Source organism: Bombus huntii, unplaced genomic scaffold (assembly GCF_024542735.1).
Source record: "Bombus huntii isolate Logan2020A unplaced genomic scaffold, iyBomHunt1.1 ctg00000092.1, whole genome shotgun sequence".
NCBI lineage: Eukaryota > Metazoa > Arthropoda > Insecta > Hymenoptera > Apidae > Bombus > Bombus huntii.
The window spans coordinates 149,512-168,903 of record NW_026099347.1 but is presented as its reverse complement, the minus strand read 5'-3'; the positions used below and the strand labels follow the sequence as shown (position 1 = coordinate 168,903).

The following is a 19,392-nucleotide window of genomic DNA, read 5'->3' as shown; positions in this document are numbered from 1 at the left end:
TGTTATTTTACGTGACATTAGCGCATTCGGTATCGGCAACAGCGCGTGAACGACAAATGGCAGCCGCTAGGATTCGTTACAAAATCTTTGTCTCCCGTGCGATTAATTCTGTATTTAGAATAATTTTAAATATATTTGACAATATCAAGTATCAACTCGTCACGTCATTATTTAAATCATCCACCACAAATCCAAAAACAGAATAAGGAAAACAGAGAAACGAACAAATAGAAAATTAAGTTGCTAACATGTTTTTCTATAATAATATTTTAACATCAATATTGTAATACGCAATGTGTTACGCCGCCTAAAACATCTGCACGCCAGCCCGCGCGACCGGACAACAACCGACCTGCGTAACGTCACTTCGACCCTCAATAAACCTAAGGACCCACCATAACTTTCACTTCCCTGTATTGTTTCGCCATGTGTCTTCAATCCGTTTGTCTTGAAGAATTTCTAAAGCTTAAAAATATTCTCGAAACACAGTCGGTTTTTAGAGAGGTCCTTGGGTTTATTAGTCGCACTTAAAACACGGAGAAAGCGGGTATGCACCCATTAGGAAAATCCGAATAGCCCTGTAATAAAACAAGCTAGGTTTTTCTCACGCACACAGTCATCTATCCACCACGATGGTAGGAGACTCGATACTCATCCCTTCGAGCAGTAGTGCAGGTCATGACCAATCGACACCGCGCTTCGTGGCCCTCACTTTTTCTAACGAAAGTGGGAACAACGAATCCGCGTTCTTTAGGCACAGGGGCACACCCACACCGAACTTTTCTTCCGTATTAGAAAAAGAGCGACAGACAGTCTAAAAACTAACGCCTAACGCGGCAGTCTACACATAGCGCGAGAGTCGCATACTTCACGCAAATCTTTTGTCGGTTCTCGGTGTTGTCGAACACACATCTTCTCTCCTAAATATATTATAGTGCTAAGTCCATTAATACATTAATTTCCATTATAAGAGCCCTGCTCTAGCGTACATATCTATCGCATCTTCATGCGACAAGTTGTTAACTATTTATTTCTCTACGTCAGTGTAATCTAAGTGTTGGAAATATATAATTTATAATTCTGTGAATCACAGTGTTATACAAACTCAATCACCCCTATTATCTCAACGGAAATCAGGGGATCGATCAATTCGTGGTGTCGATTGTTATAATCGTAACGGGGATTTACGACCCCCGTTGACGTCTCTCCTCGCGATTACGTCTCCCCGCAATTGGTCGAAATTTACACAATGTGAAAATGAAAAAATTGGAAGCAACCGAACTACGGATGAAACTAAATCACTTCGCTGCTTGTAAAGATAACTTTTAGTGTTATAAACATAAGTCAAGTAGCAAAGAGCATAAATTGAATTTACCCAAACTCTTCTTGAAATCTGACAAAATGATTCTTTATTTTGTCAAAAAAATCTTTACGTATTTTCCATTCCCATTCGTCGCTTTTTTCAGTGGCGTGTTTATCGCTACGTCGAAACTCCGTCGGGTAGCAGTTAATTTCATTTAAAGTAGAAAACTATTCAGAAACGTGTATACGTTACACAGCAACAAACCAGTCGCCCTGTTATTACCTCGTTCTCAACAGTTCAAATTTCAGGGACAACCGACTACTTAGTATCGACCCAGTACGTCATATTTACTCGCCAAAAGAATTGTAAACGAAAATTGTAACCAGACGTGCCGTTAGTAACTACCATTTTTCGCGAAACTTCTTTTTCATTTGGCGGAAATTTAAACAAACCCCGAAACACCGTGGCGTTTTGCAACTGTCTTTAATCCTTTAAGATAAAAAAGATTGACGCAAAATTTTGACGGGATGAAATTTCACGATATATTCAGGTGAAACGATGCGAAATTAGAGCGAAGCTTATAATGGGAATATAGTTTGCTTGTCTGTTGTCATAAAATGAGATATGCAGAATATATTAAAAAATAGAGTATATGTAATACGAAACTTTATATTATTCATGTTATTATGGACAAAATATCACAATATGTTCATATATTTAAATCTCCTCCGAAAAAGATTATTGTATGTAGAACACAGTTTAACTGTATTTTGAATTCTTGTTTATCAGATCACAATTGATAAGTTGATATTAGGATGATTATCCTCATTTGAAACAATTTTGTGACTGTTACTTGTCAATATACTTTATATCTTATGTACATTTTAAATATAGTACGCAAACTCGAAGTTGCAAGGAACATTAATAAAAACTCAATATTTCAATAACGCCTTTCATGATTATAATTAAATATTTTTTCAAAATGTCGTATCAGTGTTACATCTAGCACCCCCTCCCCCACACACAAAAGTTTACCAATTTATAATATATGTACTAGTAGATTGACAAGTTACGATTTACAGGTTATATAGAATTCTATTTTATGATTTTATAATTTTTCGTTAAATACAATAATCAAATAACTTGCAAATAGTAAAATTTCATTTGTTTTATCGTCAAACTTGTGCAAGGGAACATATTAATGCTGGTAACTTTAGTGACTTGCAAAATTTCAATAGTGCAAGACAGGCCAGATATTCAATTGCAATTGGTTGCTATCCATATTTTCATCGGTCTTACAATAACCTTATGTTATCAATTATGAATTAAAAAGTTAATGAAATCACAACTCACCCAAGGCCAATGGGTATGACTTCTTTTCGAAGATCGATTGAAATCTCGAGTTTGTTGTTTGAGACATTCAGTTACCACAAGACAAAAACACCACTCCATTACAGCCGACGTAAACAAAACATGACAGATTCTTCCAATTCTCGGACAACAAACATAGGCATACATACTGTTTTAAAGTCACAGTCTGTCGTTGAACTTTCGCCAAGTAACTTGATACGCACATATACACGTCCCTCGAAATCAGTTTTCGACGAAAATACATACGTGACATGTTATGTTGCAACCGAACGTGAATTTCTCGCGGGAAATAGCCTGATATCGTTTATTTATGCGTCTCTCAAATACGAATTTTACTATACACTTCGTTTAAGACACGCCATTTTGCAAAACGATTATCGAAAGATTACTGCTTACATCGAGATCGAGAATAGATTCGCAGGAAGCTGGATGCCGCGATTTCTTCCCGCGCTTTACTTTCTTCCGAAGTTGTGATTGGTTGATTTCCTGCTGCCATATTCGGTTTCGCCGAGAATCGTGAACACGTACGCTGGAAGCAATGCGGGGTAATTATTTAATTTATTTCATAATATTATTTAACATATATCGTGAAAAGTTCTGAATATTCGGATTCTTCTGTTATCGTTTCATCGTATGTTAGCATTATCAGCTCTCGATATCGAATTGGCAAACAGAATTTTTCTCATACAAAGTAAGTCACATTAAGTATATGTATATGTATAGTCGAAGCAATGCAATTAAAAATTTTTCCATTTTAATTGCTATTATTTATCACAGACATTTTACCGAGCATTCATTTTATAAATCTTATACATACATATATATATATATATATATATATATATATATATATATATATATATATATATATATATATATATATATATATATCGGGTTTACATTAGAATTAGGGTTAGGGGCGTGAAACGAATCTTCGTTTGGGTTACACGTTGTCGTTATGCAATGGAGAAGACATTGACTAGTGCAAATACGATTATTATAGAACCGGACAAGTAACCGCGGTAGTTAGGTGCTTGAGATACTAATGACAATGATCCTAGGTTCAATAACGAATCCGCGGTCAACGGGATGACAACAGAACGTACTCACAAAGTCTAAGTCTGAGAATAATCACTGATCGCGAAGGCGTTACTCTTGGATCGATGAGATCGCGAGCGAGAAAGCCTTTCCCGTCCCGATGATGCCACACAGGAAAACTATAACGGGGTGTGTCTAAGGATACGAGATCATCGGATTCGTCGAGAAAAGCCTTCGTTCAGAAAGTGTTGCTGCTAATTGGTTAATCTCCATATCGGTGGTTAGAAAAGGATGCTAGCCGCCCTCGAGGGAAAGTTGCTAGTGGGAGACGCCGCTCGTTGAAAAATATGTCTTCCCTATCTTCCCGTAGTTGGGACAAAGACTGTTTGTCTGTTTGAAGGACTTTAGTTAACTAAACCTTAAGATTTATAACGGGCCCTCGGGCTAGCCGAACATGTACTGCGGAGACGCATCGACATCTGGCAATCATCTTACTCGAAGAATAGGGTCTGCACGTGGCGAGCCACGGGACAGAAACCGTTGGAATGTTTACTGTCGCGTGTCGCCACAAATATTTCTTTTAAGGAGAGCTATAGAATTACTTCATACCTTTGTTAGGCAAAGCGTTCATCCCGTGACCGCGGCTACGTTCGGCGACTGACTGTCGCCTCGAACCCAAGCTCATTATCACAATTCTCGAATAATTACAATCGGGTTGAATAACTACAATTGTTCAATTACAGCTATAGTAGACTCTAGGTTACAATGTTGCGGGATTATCCAAAATTCCAAAGGCTCCGGTGTTCTTTCATCTCCGACACGGCCATCCTGACTATCACACGTCCTCGTGTGTAACTAAAATATCGTATTTCTTACATTAGATTCGATACAACTGACATTATTTGCGATTTAACTAAATGTCCAAGTAAGTCAAGGGTCCAGTGCAATAACAAAGTTTCGTTCGGAGGTTTGACAACAGAAAAATAAAAGAGAATAGGAATTTGTAATGTTATAATTTGTATTCAAAGTGTTAGGTGCGTTCTGTGAGTCGCCAGCCAGACCGTAATGACACAACAGATCATTTTCGATTTCGTACACCGGTGAACCTCAGTTTGTTGGATCATATTGCCACGTTGGGTGCATTACACCCAGAAAGCACGTAAGCCCACTCAACGGGTTACAACAAAAGCACGTAACCCCACTCAACGGGTTACAACAAAAGCACGTAACCCCACTCAACGGGTTACAACAAAAAGCACATCAACCCACTCAACGGGTTACAACAAAAACACATCAACCCTCTCAACGGGTTACAACAAAAACACATCAACCCACTCAACGGGTTACAACAAAAACACATCAACCCACTCAACGGGTTACAACAAAAACACATCAACCCACTCAACGGGTTACAACAAAAACACATCAACCCACTCAACGGGTTACAACAAAAACACATCAACCCACTCAACGGGTTACAACAAAAACACATCAACCCACTCAACGGGTTACAACAAAAGCACATAAAACCACTCGGTGTATTACTATGACCACAACGCAGTGTTAATGATCCTCTGAGGTCAGTGTACTTGCATCGTTATTATCACCGCCGTTGTCATCACCGCAGACGTCTAACTCAGCAGGGACGCAACCTTCTGGCATTTTTCTCAGTCTGTCGTGTCTGTCCTTATATGATCGTTTGCCGTCTAAGGTTTTTAGGGTATATCTATCTCCTTCCAAAATCTCGGCTATTACGAATGGACCCCTGAATTTCGGATCTAACTTCGTCTGGTTTCTTTCCTCGTTTTTACGTAACACGAAATCGCCAAGGTTGAACCTAACTATTTTAGCTTTGTTTTTGTCGAACCTATCCTTATCGTATTTGGCGCAGTGATACATCGAGCATTTTCGACGATCGCATTTGCGTCTAAGTTAGTTTCGCTTAGTAAGGAGTTATCCCGGTGATCGTGGATTCGTTTGAACTCAAACATTGCTAATAGTATTATTTAATTTAATTATTCGTAGATCGTATTATTCATTAGGCTTAGTGTTTGTTAGACTTATTATTAGTTGTACTTATTATTTGTTAAGCTTAGTGATAGACCTGTATATATGTCTAAATAAAATCTCGGCTTTGTGAAACGATGGCTAGTCCACACGAAGAGTCGTCGCGCGCCCAAAATTCGAATCGTGACCCGACATATATATATATATATATATATATATATATATATATATATATATATATATATATACAAGATATATATACAAGAAAGAAGATACAAGAAAGAAGATACAAGAAAGAAGGAATATTATATTAGCGGCATTTTTGTAGCCATTATATAGGGTTTCGATCGCATAATTAATCAGTATCAACTTACCAGTCTTTAACGGAAGGACAAAAAGAAGAGCAGACGACACACAGACCGCAATCATGATCATTTTCAAGTAGAATCTCAAACTGCCGTACATCTTAGAAAACTTCGTTAGTCGTAAGGGATCAAAGGATGATGTCCGCGCTAGGGAAAATAGATGAGAAGCGGCTATTTCAACAACCACCGTGTAGGTACTGCACTAGCCAGAAGTATCTGCGACAGAAATCAGAATACACTCGTTTTCGCATGGTTGGATCAATTTCGCGTGGGACTAACCTGATTGAACCTAACGCGGGATAATTGCTCAACTCACGACTTTAACCAGCCCGCTTGATTCTCTGTAAATGCTTGAAATTGACGCTTGGATTCTTTCCAGATTAACTAGCTTTGCCCCTCCCTCCCTTTATCTATTTTCTTAGATCGACTTAGACTGCCACAATATATTATCTTTCTTCTTTTCTTTCCTTTTCTTTCCTTTTGATCTTTTAAAGCCCTAAATCGCTGGCTATTTTGTATACTATATATTTTGTACACTCAATTACTCTGTAAGTCATAAGTACATATGTTTTACAACGTTATTTGTCATATTTCAGTTAAACCCCAGAAAAGCCAGAAATATATTTTCAGCATGTTTTAACGCGCCCCTGGCAAAGATCTCAAAAACGAGTTGCGGCACAATTTAAAGCGACAAATAGCATCGCGTGTCTCGTTGTGGTAACACACGGTTCGCCAGTTTTTTTTTTTTTTGATATCGGTGACTGCCATATTCTCTTGAGTTTCCAAATCGTAAAGAATCTTTCCCCAGGGATTGGTCAACTGTGTATGTCCCCATGCGACGTAACTTGCTTAAGGAACACGAGCCGGTGATATGCAGGCAACGTATAATTGATTATCATTCGCTCTGAAACGCTGAAGTAATGACCAGTGCAGTGGTCCAGTGGTCATATTGAATGCCGCTGGATATATCAGCATTTGGCAACCTAACCCAGAGAAGCAGGAAATATGAAGCTACCGAATACCAATTAACTTCGTAGTTGCACGGTTCACATTCCATCATTTCTGAATATGCGAGGACAGTCCTCTTATTGTGCTTTTAATTCTTTTATTTGTTTCATTTTCAGCAAATATACTGGTTTTTTTAAATTAAGCTTCTGTTTATACAGAGTTACAGATTATATTAATTTTATATAGAATATATTTAAGAAAGATATTTAATTTTTTGCTAGTTAAGTATTGATCGATTAAGTTACTGTACCTTTGTTCCGATAAATGCGTGCCATTTCCTCGAATCTAATATCATAGCAAATGCCAATACCTATTTTGCAGCCCTTCACATCGAACGTCGTTAGGGAGTTACCAGGACTGAGTGAATCACTCTCTCGAAAAGTAATCTTATTAGGAATGTCGATGTCGAATAGATGTACCTAATAACATAAAAATGTAGTCGCTAATTCTATTGCTGCAACTTTTGTAATTTAATATCAAAGTTACCAACTCCTAAACTTTAATTATTTTTTATTTAATAACTGACAGCGTTTTTATCACTTTCTTTTATTAAAAAATCTTATCATTTAATAATGTTTAAAAAGGAGAAAAAATAAGTATAATAATATTTTAAGTATTTGAAAAATTTATACAACACAAACACATTACAACAAAAATGGGCGTTTCCCGTATCATAACGTATTTTATAAACCGTAAATTATAGAATTGGTTATAGTATACGTATGTACATATGTATATTCCTAAATTATTCCTAGATAGAGTCACTTTCTTCGCCCCAATATTTTCAAATTCAAAGCCATAAAGGAATATATTACTTACCTTTCGGTGTTTTGCTATCAAAGTTCCATCGGGACCCCAAATAGTACAGGTATTGTACAATTTATCGCCCTCTATTTCAGGCATCGTACCACCAACTACATAGATGTTGTTTTCTTTAGCTGCGTTCGATGAAGCAACGCTCGTTTCACCATCAGGAATACTCTCGGCGTATTTTGGAAAGTACTCTGCGTTACAATATTTCAATTAATGAAATGTCTTTTGTTCCAACCATAAATTAAATTGAAATGTTTGTCAGTTTTTTATTTTTTAAATTATTAAAATAACTAAGTTTTATATTTCGACTTAATTAAATATGCAATTACTTAGCTAATAGTATATATAATAAATTGTTTCTACAGGTTCAAAATGAAAAATGAATATTTAGAAATATTTAATTACGACAATGCTATTTGTGTTAGCATCAGTGGCTTGTTACTCAACGACTTTGCTAGTACTTTTTGAAACATAAAGTTAGTTTTCAATTAACACTTATACTAGAGGCGGAATTATAAATGCAAAATAATTGATAATACTAATTTATAAGTACCTAATTATTAGTATCTTCAAAAATATATTTATACAAAAATCACGATAATCATGAAAATGGGGAAATCCTATATTCTCGAATCAATTCACAATTTATTTTGTATATTAATTAGATTCCGCGCTCATCAGTACGTACTCACTGGCGAGATCGAGAAAATGTATCGGCAATTCCTCGTACGACCAGAGGATCGGAAATATCAAAGGATATTATGGCGCAGCGCGAGTGGAGAAACAGAAACATATGAGCTTAACACCGTAATACTCTTATCATAGAAATAGAAGCAGTCCTCAATTCCCGCCCGCTAACTCCTATCTCCACCGATCCAAATGATCTCCTAGCCCTCACTCCCGGACATTTCCTCATTGGCGATTCATTAATGTGCTTACGTGATCGAGATTTCAGAGACATTCCATCGAACCGACTCTCCAAATGGCAGCATATCCAACAGCTTAAACAACATTTTTGGAACCGCTGGCATAAGGAGTATTTGAACGAGCTAACCAACCGCAATAAATGGAGCAAGGGTGGACACAGCATCCAAAAGGGCACAATCGTCATCCTCAGAGAGGACAACGTTCCCTCCATGCATTGGCCTCTGGGCCGAGTTCATCCAGGCGCCGATGGTGTTGTCACGTAAAATAACAAAATAAAAAAGGAATTTGAGGTAAAAAATAAAAAAAAGAAAACTTTATTTTTTTTCTAACATCAATACACTTTACAATCTACTTCCGAACTCTGGGCGTGACTTTTTAAGACTGACTCTTATGATTTTACTTTCGATCGGATCCGATTACTTTCTTTTGTCATCCCTCAACATCCCCACCGTCCATGCATTTGCTAGGCGTCCGCGACCGTTGCCACGTGCTCTTTCTTCTAGAACCTTCGGTGGAAGGACCGTTGGGATGTTGATGGTTCATTAGGCACTTCAGCGATATACATTGTCGCCGAGTGCTTTATCTCTATCGTCAGTCCGTCGGATTTGAAGTATGCCGGTCGTGACAGTGTCATCCGGACAGCTACAGTTCAGACGGCAAAAAGCATTTTGGATCGGGGCGTCAAAAGGCTTGTCCCACTGCCAATTCAACCCGATCTCGAGAAACCCGAACAACTAGCCACCGAGACGAAATAAGATGGGAACTTCAACCACACCTCGCTAGTTTGATCGGTACCCTCTCAACGGGGGGAGAATGTTACGCCATGCGGCTTACCATAGGTCATATTCTTAACTATCGATCGCGGCACTATAATGTCGCAGACGGACCGTCGCGTCTGCCCGGCAAACAAACATTGTAGTGGCAAGCGCATGATTCATTAAGCAGGGCGACTTCCAGAAACGTCGACTCGTGGTCGTTATTTTACCTCGCGTAAAAGAATGTGGCGTGATCCGAACGTAGTGGGGGTCGCCTTCCAGAAAAAACGAAAAAAATCGAAAGGCGTTCAGAACTTTTCGAGAAGTCGAACCGTCAACACAGGTGGTATGTCGCGCATTACTTATCAACCAAAACGCAGTTACATTTTTTTTGTTCCATTTATATCTTTCTAGTTAATAAGTTGTTGAAATAAACATTAATTTATTTGTGTTAATTCTGTGGAATTTCATTGAACTACTGAACTGATCAGTTCGTGGCGTCGATTATTTAATCGTAACGGGAAATTACAACTCTCGTTGACGTGCTATCTCGCGATCGCGTCTCTCCGCGAACGGTCGAAACAAAATGATTCACTAAAAACTGTCCTGAATTCCTAAGAACTTATTTACCGCAAAACTGACAAAGTGTTTATTTAAAAAATGAGGTTGAAGGTAGTCCTTTTCTTTCATTTCATTCATTTTCATTTTCTTTCTTAAGTATGGCTAACACAATATCTAATCAATTAAAATTTTATATTTTCACGTGAAAAGTTTCTTTAGATAATTATTATCAACATGATGACTAACTCTTACGGATTAATACGTGTCTGTAGGGCAATCCGGTGGACTCGATCGGCTTTTTACTTCGAAAGTTGAGTAATCGGTGTCGCTTTCTTACGCATCTTTGAACTGTATAAATGTTTTAAAATTGTTTGATCCAGAATGTACCACACCGGACAATCAAGAAGGCAGGTGCCTTGACTACAGAAAATGTAAACCTCTGCAAGAAATATGGCAGATACAGTACCGTACAGCCACCGATTTTTATAGACGATCAGTGTGCAGATACCAGGGCAATGTTACGATCGTTTGCTGTCCGAACGATCCAAACAAAGAGAAGAGAGAAATTTTAATAAAAACTGTGTATAAGTATAAGGCTTTGCGACCACCATACTGAGGTTTTAGCAACGTCTCTCATACCAGGGTGGTCGATGGTAAACCAGCTGAACTTGGTACGTTTTATGTCTTTCTTTCCGATTAATAATAAGCCATTTACTGCAAAGAATGAACTTTAAAGGCATTAAACAGCACATCAATGTACATTTCAATTAGACTAAATAATAATGCTATGATTTTATCGGTAGTAACTTTACTTATTAACTTGAATTATTTCTTTCTTTTACTTCATGTTAGGAAGAGTATCTTTTTGCTTGAAATAAAAAATTGATATAGGAGTAATAATATGGATAGAGATCAAAAACTGTTAGGGCAGAAATTACACGTTTGAACTTTATAGTTCAGTATAGTTCAAATAGAAATTATATAGAATTATTTAATAATTTGTATTCCACTGGAATAAAAATTTAATTTCTGTCTTTATCAAATCTCTGTTTCAGAGTATTTGTACGTATGTACTTATCGTCTGCTGTATGATCGAATTTCGAATAGGTAATAATCGTTGTTACTCGTTATGTGAGAAAAAATTATGTATATTCACAACTATGACTATTGCATTTTAGGCGCTTGGCCATGAATCGCTGCATTAGGTTTTCGTAATCCCCGAAACCCAGACAAACCACTATGGAAGTGCGGAGGTTCCCTGATATCGGCTAGGCATGTTTTGACCGCAGCACATTGTGCACATATGGATGGAATAGAAAACATACACAATCATAATATTGCCATTCTTAGATTGGTGGAGGAGGTGCCATTTTCGAGTAAGTCCTCAAATATATATATATATATATATATATATATATATATATATATATATATATATATATATATATATATATATATATGCTATTGAGTATTACTGAAGTATCATATCCTGAAATTTCTTACTGTACACATATATTGTGTCATAAAGCGTGTATAATTCTTTCTCATACTTTTGGTCATTAGTTTCCTGCATTTTCATTTATTTTTTTATTTTTCAGGGTACGTATATCCCATTTGTACGAAAGAGCCCCTACGAAAGAGCAACTTCGTCGGCTATAACCCCCTTGTTGCTGGATCGGGAGCATTAAGATATAGTAAGTGATATCAATTTTATAATAAAATTAAATAGTTCCAGTCTTAAATATCTTTCTTATTTTCTTCGTAGGACGACCACGACGTAATGCATTAATGGAAGTACAAATGCCAGTGATTAAGAACGCCGAATGCAAAATAGCTTATTCCAAATTTCCTAATGCACCTGATATCACTGATGGTATAATATGCGCCGAACATGCTCAGGGTGGAGAGGATTCTTGTACGGTAATTAAGTTACAGAGTTACTACAAACTATACGGTATCTGAAGACACGTCGATTCGAATTAACATCAAATCGACGTCTTAAACATTAAAAATAATAGATAAACACAATTTAATAGTTTTGCCCACTTCTCACACCTCGTTATGGTATTTAATCTAATTTCCTCTAATCTTAGTTTTGCTCAAAATACATATAACATGTACGTTATAAATTGGAGTATTTCAATACACAAATCAATAGAAGATTATTACTGTATATAAGTATAATTTCAATACAATTCGATCGATATATTTCAGTATCTTTGATTAAAAATTTAACGATCCTTTCAGGCTGACCGCGGCGGATCACTGCTGATACAACATGAATTAACCTCGTATTTAATAGGTATTGTGTCTTATGCTTATAAGTGCGGCACAGCTGGGTATCCCAGCGTTTACACTAGGGTCACATCGTACCTTGACTTCATTCTCCAAGCGATGCAATAATATGATATTACTGTTCCATAAATATCATTGTGTAAAAAACGTAAAGTTGGATTTTCTTATTGTGGAGATAAGAAACAGCTCAAATTTACATTGTTTTGTACGTTACAAATTATAGGCTTAAAATGTACGAAATGTAACTTTGAAACGACACTAATTTTTTACGCACGATAAACCTCCACAACTTAGGTATGTAAAGATGATAAACGTATATTAATTCTATTAATTTGGTAATAATAAACCAACTTTCTGAGAAGTTCTGTAAATTTCGTTTCTTTTGTATCAAGAGAATAATGGAATATTCCACTTAGATCGTATACTTCTTGTATGTACGTACAAAATTTTCCGGCTAATCTAAAACACTTCATAAGATAGAGAGCTTCTGGAAATTCGGACACAGAGAGTGCATAAAATACAAGATAAGTCTCGTGTCTTTCAAAATTATTTTTTATTCGCTAAAAACGTCCTGTGTACTCATGCAATCACATGCAACCTCGAAACTTCACTTATTTTTTATCACTTTCCAATTCAATACACAGTTTCTGCATTTTTGACTATATGTAAGAGAAATTTCCATTCAGCCAAAGGTGTACTTACAGATTATAGATTCCTATACGACTCTCAGTAAAAATTTATCCGCACTCCAGATAGTTAAAACTTCTGTCGACCGTATTGATCCATCTGCACTCTTCGTATGACGTCAATATCTGTTCAGTGCTGCTGCGCAGGTTTCTTTGTGTTACGTCAATTCGTTTGTGACCGTTGCGCGAGTAATGGCGCTTTGCAATGGTGATTTGCAGGAAAACAGTGCAGGATGCTGTGATTCGTTTCTTGTGGTCGGAGGTTATGTTTGATGCCTATATTTATCAAAGATTTAATGCACATTATGGAGAAAGTGTTTTGTCACGAAGTGTGTTTGAATGGGCACAAAAGTTCAAAGAAGATCGCACAAGTGTTATGAAAAAACAGCTGGACGCCCGTCCACATCCACGATGACAACATTGAACGTGCTCATGAACTTATGCTCTATGGAATAGACGAGTGACAGTGGATAATGTGGCAAATCATTTGCAAATCAGCCACGGCTCTGCTTATGCAATAGTACACGACAGATTTGGATTTTAAAAAGTTTGTGCGAGATGGATGCCGAAAAAGCTGATGAAAAGGTGAAGACGACGATGCATTCGTGGTTCGCAGCTCAGCCCAAAACATTTTTTAATGAGAAAATATAAAGGTCCTTCGGCAAATGGACAAAGTGTATACAGAAATCGAGTGATTATGTCAAAAAATGATGTATGTCTTTTTTGACAATTGCTTAAAATAAATTCTACACCGACAGAGCGGGTAACTTTTTACTCACCCTCGTAAGACACTTAAATTTCCAATCTATTATGATGAATAAAAGAGCTTATACTATTAAATCTAATTGTATTTTGTTGCATGAGAGTACACGTGTATGTGATGTACATTACCTTTATATCCCCTTGAACGCTTCAATATTGCGCATATATACTATATTTTGTACAGCTTCTATAAAATTTCGTATGTTTGTTTAGGCTGTTAATCTAGAGGCTGGAGTACAAAGAAGTGGCACAATGATGTGGGCTGATGACATTTATAATTATCAAGGAATCACCCCTACATTCGCTCAGGTATATATCGTTGACTATAATGTATTTAACATATATGATTGTTAGAATATTAATAATTAATTTTTAATTCTATCAGAATTTTAATGAAACTGTCCCTTGGGAAGGAAGAACTGATACCTTGATATCACGGTTTGTACATCCTATATATACGACAAATTTTAGAACATTATATAACGAAGAACCAGATCGTCGTGGCCATGTGATGTGAATAAAAGGACTTGAATTTGATGATATTTTTATAATGTTAGATAACATAACTAAGTATCTTCACAGTAAGATAGGATGACATGGTTTACATGATCTTAATGTTGTTCACTCGAGTGATGATATTATAAGGAAAAGCGTAATATCACAGGTAGGATGATTCATAATTTAGAACTACTAACTCATGTATGTATTAAAAATTAAAGAAATATATTAAATTTTATAGGATATTTATGTTTAGTAACCAGTAATTCAGAGATTGGTATTCATGGTTACTATAACGAGGCTGTAGAAACGCACCCTTTCTTCTTTGCAAATGGTCCTGTATTTATGTCTAAGCCGAAACTGGAACCTCTGAATAATTTAGATTTATTCTTGTTATTTTCTAAAATACTTATCTACAGTATACCATAAGGAATGATACCGTATCGCACCTAATCAAGTGCCTTAAGAAACATCAACAGGATATCACAGTAATCCCTTATCGACTGATATGTAAGTAAAAGTTATCTGTCATTGTTATACACAATTATGTGTTAGTGTTATACACAGTTATTTATCATTTTCTATTAATTCAGTTGTAGCCACTACAATATCTATGACACTGGTAGTAATTATAAGAACAATAATGATGTTCTATAAGAGGAAATGATGATTAGGAACAAAAACTTACAGGTAAGTCAAAGTATATGTTATTTGCCATTTGAAAAGAAAGTTACTAACTTGGAATTTTTTGATAAATAATAATTGTGCAAAATATATTGGATTTCAAATTTGTCAAAAATTGAAATTTAAGAAGCATTGTAATAATATAACATTAATATTTTGATTTTTCAGGAGATATCATGCGGTGGATGGATAATATGTAAAAAATATTAAGCAGTATATGAATTTTCATATTGCGTAGAGATAACAAAATGAATTTTAAAAAATGTCGACATGGTAATAAGAAATAGCATCATGACAAAGAATATATAAACACAGTTTCATTTTTTATAAATAAAAATTTGTTGTTCCAGATTTTGAAATATAGTGAAACGTTTAATTAGTATCTTAATATCTTTAAATAATTATTATTTTAGAATCAATTGTAATTGTATCATACGTACTTTTGAATTCGTGCAAGAACATATGTTATTTTGAAGTAGTTATTATTAGGAAATTGTTAGACGCGAACAGTATGCGAAAAGTTAGTATGTAGTGTAATAATTATCAATCAAAGCACAAGAATTAAATTCTTTAGGAAAAAATTTCCGGAATTTCTTATTTACATGATTATAAAGAAATCCATAACAAAAAGGAGCTGCTTTCTAATACTTCTCTTCCTTGTAATGCCTACGTTAACAATAACGAGGTTCGACTTTTTGTTTTTAGAGGGATACTGGAAAATTTGAAAGTACAGTACCATTGGGAAGAAAATCACGATATTGAAAACGATATTTGCAAGTAAATTTCCAAAAAATCTGTTTTCAAATTTTCGCTTTCTATTTCACATTAAAAGAAAGGGAGGGCTGCCTTCTTTTTCTGCAAGACAAAACAAACATTCTGAATCTCGTATCAATGAATGATGTCAATAAGTTATTTTTCTTTTCAGATTGAACAATATTCCAGATTTATTCATAATTTCATACTACGCGAAGAATAGACTTTCATAGGTATATAAAGGAAATATTAAGTATAGGAAAACTCTTTTTCGTTGTAGGTGACATATGCTTCACGGTTGAACACATGTATTTTTGAACACATATAAATGAAAAAGTACTCTTATGGAGAAAAAGAATTGATACCTTCGATTGACATTAGATAATGTATATAAACTTATGAACAATCACTATCACTATCAGTTTGTATTTTAGGTGCACACGCAGATTTGTTGGAGTTCTTATAAAATGTACTTCCTGTACGAACGTTTTATTCTTCCAAATTTTACGATACTATGTCTCATATGATAACTATATGGATTAAACGTAATATAAATGATCCGAAAATAGACTCGAACGACATTAATTGTCTTTCTATTTATACCAATATCGAAAATACAAGTAAAGCTGGAGCAATAGTATGCAAGAATGGACTATTTATTATTTTAAACCAAATCATAGCATATTCAGAATGCACAGTATTATCATGAAACGACGAGTTTTATGTTAATTCCGACCGATTACAATACCTTTCTTTCGTTTACAAGGAACGACGAGACTGGCAGTTGCGTGATTTCCAATGCAAAAGCCGCGATATCTGCACGATAACCTAACCTCAACCGATTTTGTTGTACTATTCTTACGTGGACTTCGTTTGTACCACTTTCGTAACAAAAATAGAATACGTAGAACACAGCATTCCGTTATGCGATATTGTCGATTCCTAACATCCGAAAAATCAGAGATAATTTTTTCCCTACAGTTGTACATTTGTGTGAAAAATTACGAACGTAAAGTTGTTTGGTGCATGCACAGTCCTCCCCTCCGCTGCATTTGCGTGGACATGCTAGAAAGATTCACTTTTCCACGGTGAAACTGTATGTATTATAATTTCATTTTTACAAAGGTCGAACATCCTACTATGCATAAATTTAATATTAATATAAGCAGGTTTCGTGTTAAGTATTACATCTGACGTATAAGCACACGTGTGTACGAGCCTTGGTTTTAAATGTCTTATAGTAGACACCGAAAAGATTATTCAGTTGGATATCTGACTCAACATCAATATTTTACTAGGAGATAACATGTTAAGAACACGTTGGTGGATGGCATGGGAGATGATGAATGAAGACATACTTCTGTGAGATACATAAAATAGTAGTCAGAACGTATTTTGGCGCTTGGGGACAGCAACAGCTTTTTTTTTGTTTTTATTTATTTGTTGAAATTACAATCAATTCTCGCGTTGAGAATTTTCAGTAATTTTTCCGGCGTGGCGCAGTGACATGGCTGTTTATTTACAATAAGTTAATACTTATTATAGATAGGTATAATTTATAAGTATTATAAGTAAGTGCATATGCTTAATTTGGATAATTAAATGAATCTAACGTTTAGGTCTAGCGAGTAGTGCCTCTTCAGCCTGCGAATCTGGTCCGTCGTATCGAGTAGTCCAGTGATTAGGGGGTTTCGGTGTTTCTTGACTCTTTTGCTATATCTGTCGCTATATTTTGCTATTTCCTCTTTGACTGTAGGTATCTTGAGGTCGCGATGGATGGTTTCGTTGGTAACATACCAAGGTGCGTCTATTAAGGCTCTTAGCGCTTTCGATTGGAATCGTTGTAGTATTTCGATGTTGGAGTTACTTGGACAGCAACAGCTGGTGATACTGTCATACACCTCCATTTATAAACTTTCGAAAATCGATGTGACCTTCAAACTTTAGTGTATTCTGTTTCACAGCACAAAATGTTTCCGAAACGTAAGTTTATTGTTACAATAAACTTGACTAGTGGCTCTGAAATACTATCCTTGAAAAAACAATGGGGAAATTGGAGCAAAAAAAAAGAAGGAAATAAACAAAGACCTTGTTGGTTCGTAAAAATAAAATATGCTACAGGAAAAATTTTTTCCAACGGATTGAGATGCGACAAGCTTTAAAAGCTATGACGCGAATCGAGCGTTTGTCTACAAGAGCGCATTTTCGGTGGATATATATGTCGGAATGACATTGGGGATAGGGTTGTCGGTGTTTGAGGAGTCTTCATTGAAGGTAGCCATCGTTGCGGTGTAACGAAGATACGATTTATTGACACAGGCATGAATAACACAGGTTTTGACAATCTACCACGGCGGTGAGACGTCCGCGACACTAGTGACAGTGGTCTCCGGTTCAATAACGAATCCGCGGCCAACGGGATGACAGATGGGCGTTCTCGCTGAATCTAAGTCTGACTCGTAAAAATAATTGCTGAGCGTAAAGACGTTACTCTTTGGTCGACGGGAGCGCGTAAAAGAATGCCCGTCCCGTCCCGACGATGTCACAGAGGAAAACTATAATGGGGTGTGTCTAAGGACACGAGATCATCGGATTCGTCGAGGAAAGCCTTCGTTTAGGAAGTAAGGGAAATTGACGTTGCTGCTAATTGGTCAATCTCCATATCGGTGGTTAGAAAAAGATGTTAGCCGCCCTCGAGGGAAAGTTGCTAGTGGGAGACGCCGCTCGTTGAAAAATATGTCTCCCCTATCTTCCCGTAGTTGGGACAAAGACTGTTTGTCTGTTTGAAGGACTTTAGTTAACTAAACCTTAAGATTTATAACGGGCCCTCCAGCTAGCCGAACATGTACTGCGGAGACGCATCGACATCTGGCAATCATCTTACTCGAAGAATAGGGTCTGCGTGTGGCGAGCCACGGGACAGAAACCGTTGGAATGTTTACTGTCGCGTGTCGCCACGAATATTTCTTTTAAGGAGAGCTATAGAATTACTCCATACCTTTGTTAGGCAAAGCGTTTATCCCTTGACCGCGGCTACGTTGGGCGACAGACTGTCACCTCGAGCCAAAGCTCACCGTCACTAATCTAGAACAATTACAATCGGATTGAATAACTACAATTGTTCAATTACAGCTATAGTAGACTCTAGGTTAGAATGTTGCGGGATTATCTAAAATTCCAAAGGCTCCGGTGTTCTTTCATCTCCGACATATAATTATATAATGACTCATTGAAAACCAGCTTTCATTTTTTGTTGATAGTATGGTAAGAAAATGTGAAGTTCGAACGCTTGTAACGATTGCCTGAGTTGCGTCATCCTTGGTTTTAGGAAAAGATAGGGAAGTCACTGAAGGGTGTCGCGGCTTCGATGTCTTTCGTAGCTGCGACGCGGAGGCCTCTCGGTTGTTCTTTGAACAATCGTCAACGTGGACGAACGTCAAAGCGAAACCACGCGAATTCGGCATTTCCGATAATACGGAACTCTGTAAACGCGACTGCGTTGAATTCGTTCGATTAATTCCTAGCAGTATCTATAAACAGTGAACTTAAGGCCCCATACACAACTG

At 36.5% G+C, this 19,392-nt stretch overlaps 3 long non-coding RNA genes across 12 annotated transcripts in view; 2 read left to right on the top strand and 1 right to left on the bottom strand.

The window, feature by feature from the left end:
• Positions 1 to 19,392, bottom strand: part of LOC126876760 (uncharacterized) — a 129,499-nt gene that overhangs the window by 46,036 nt on the left and 64,071 nt on the right. For 4 of the 10 annotated variants that reach the window (XR_007694497.1, XR_007694501.1, XR_007694499.1 and 1 more), the window contains exon 2: positions 4,322 to 4,380. The exons of 4 other annotated variants lie outside the window; for them this stretch is intronic. This is a non-coding gene — a long non-coding RNA (uncharacterized LOC126876760). Of the gene's footprint in view, positions 1 to 4,321; positions 4,381 to 18,516; positions 18,825 to 19,392 lie in introns of those variants that run through there. 2 more of the 10 variants (XR_007694494.1, XR_007694495.1) reach the window with 1 other exon arrangement.
• Positions 13,791 to 14,474, top strand: LOC126876753 (uncharacterized). The gene is made up of 3 exons (XR_007694486.1): positions 13,791 to 13,892; positions 14,105 to 14,200; positions 14,277 to 14,474. It is a non-coding gene; the product is annotated as an uncharacterized LOC126876753 (long non-coding RNA).
• Positions 14,611 to 15,592, top strand: LOC126876758 (uncharacterized). The gene is made up of 3 exons (XR_007694492.1): positions 14,611 to 14,899; positions 14,983 to 15,079; positions 15,242 to 15,592. It is a non-coding gene; the product is annotated as an uncharacterized LOC126876758 (long non-coding RNA).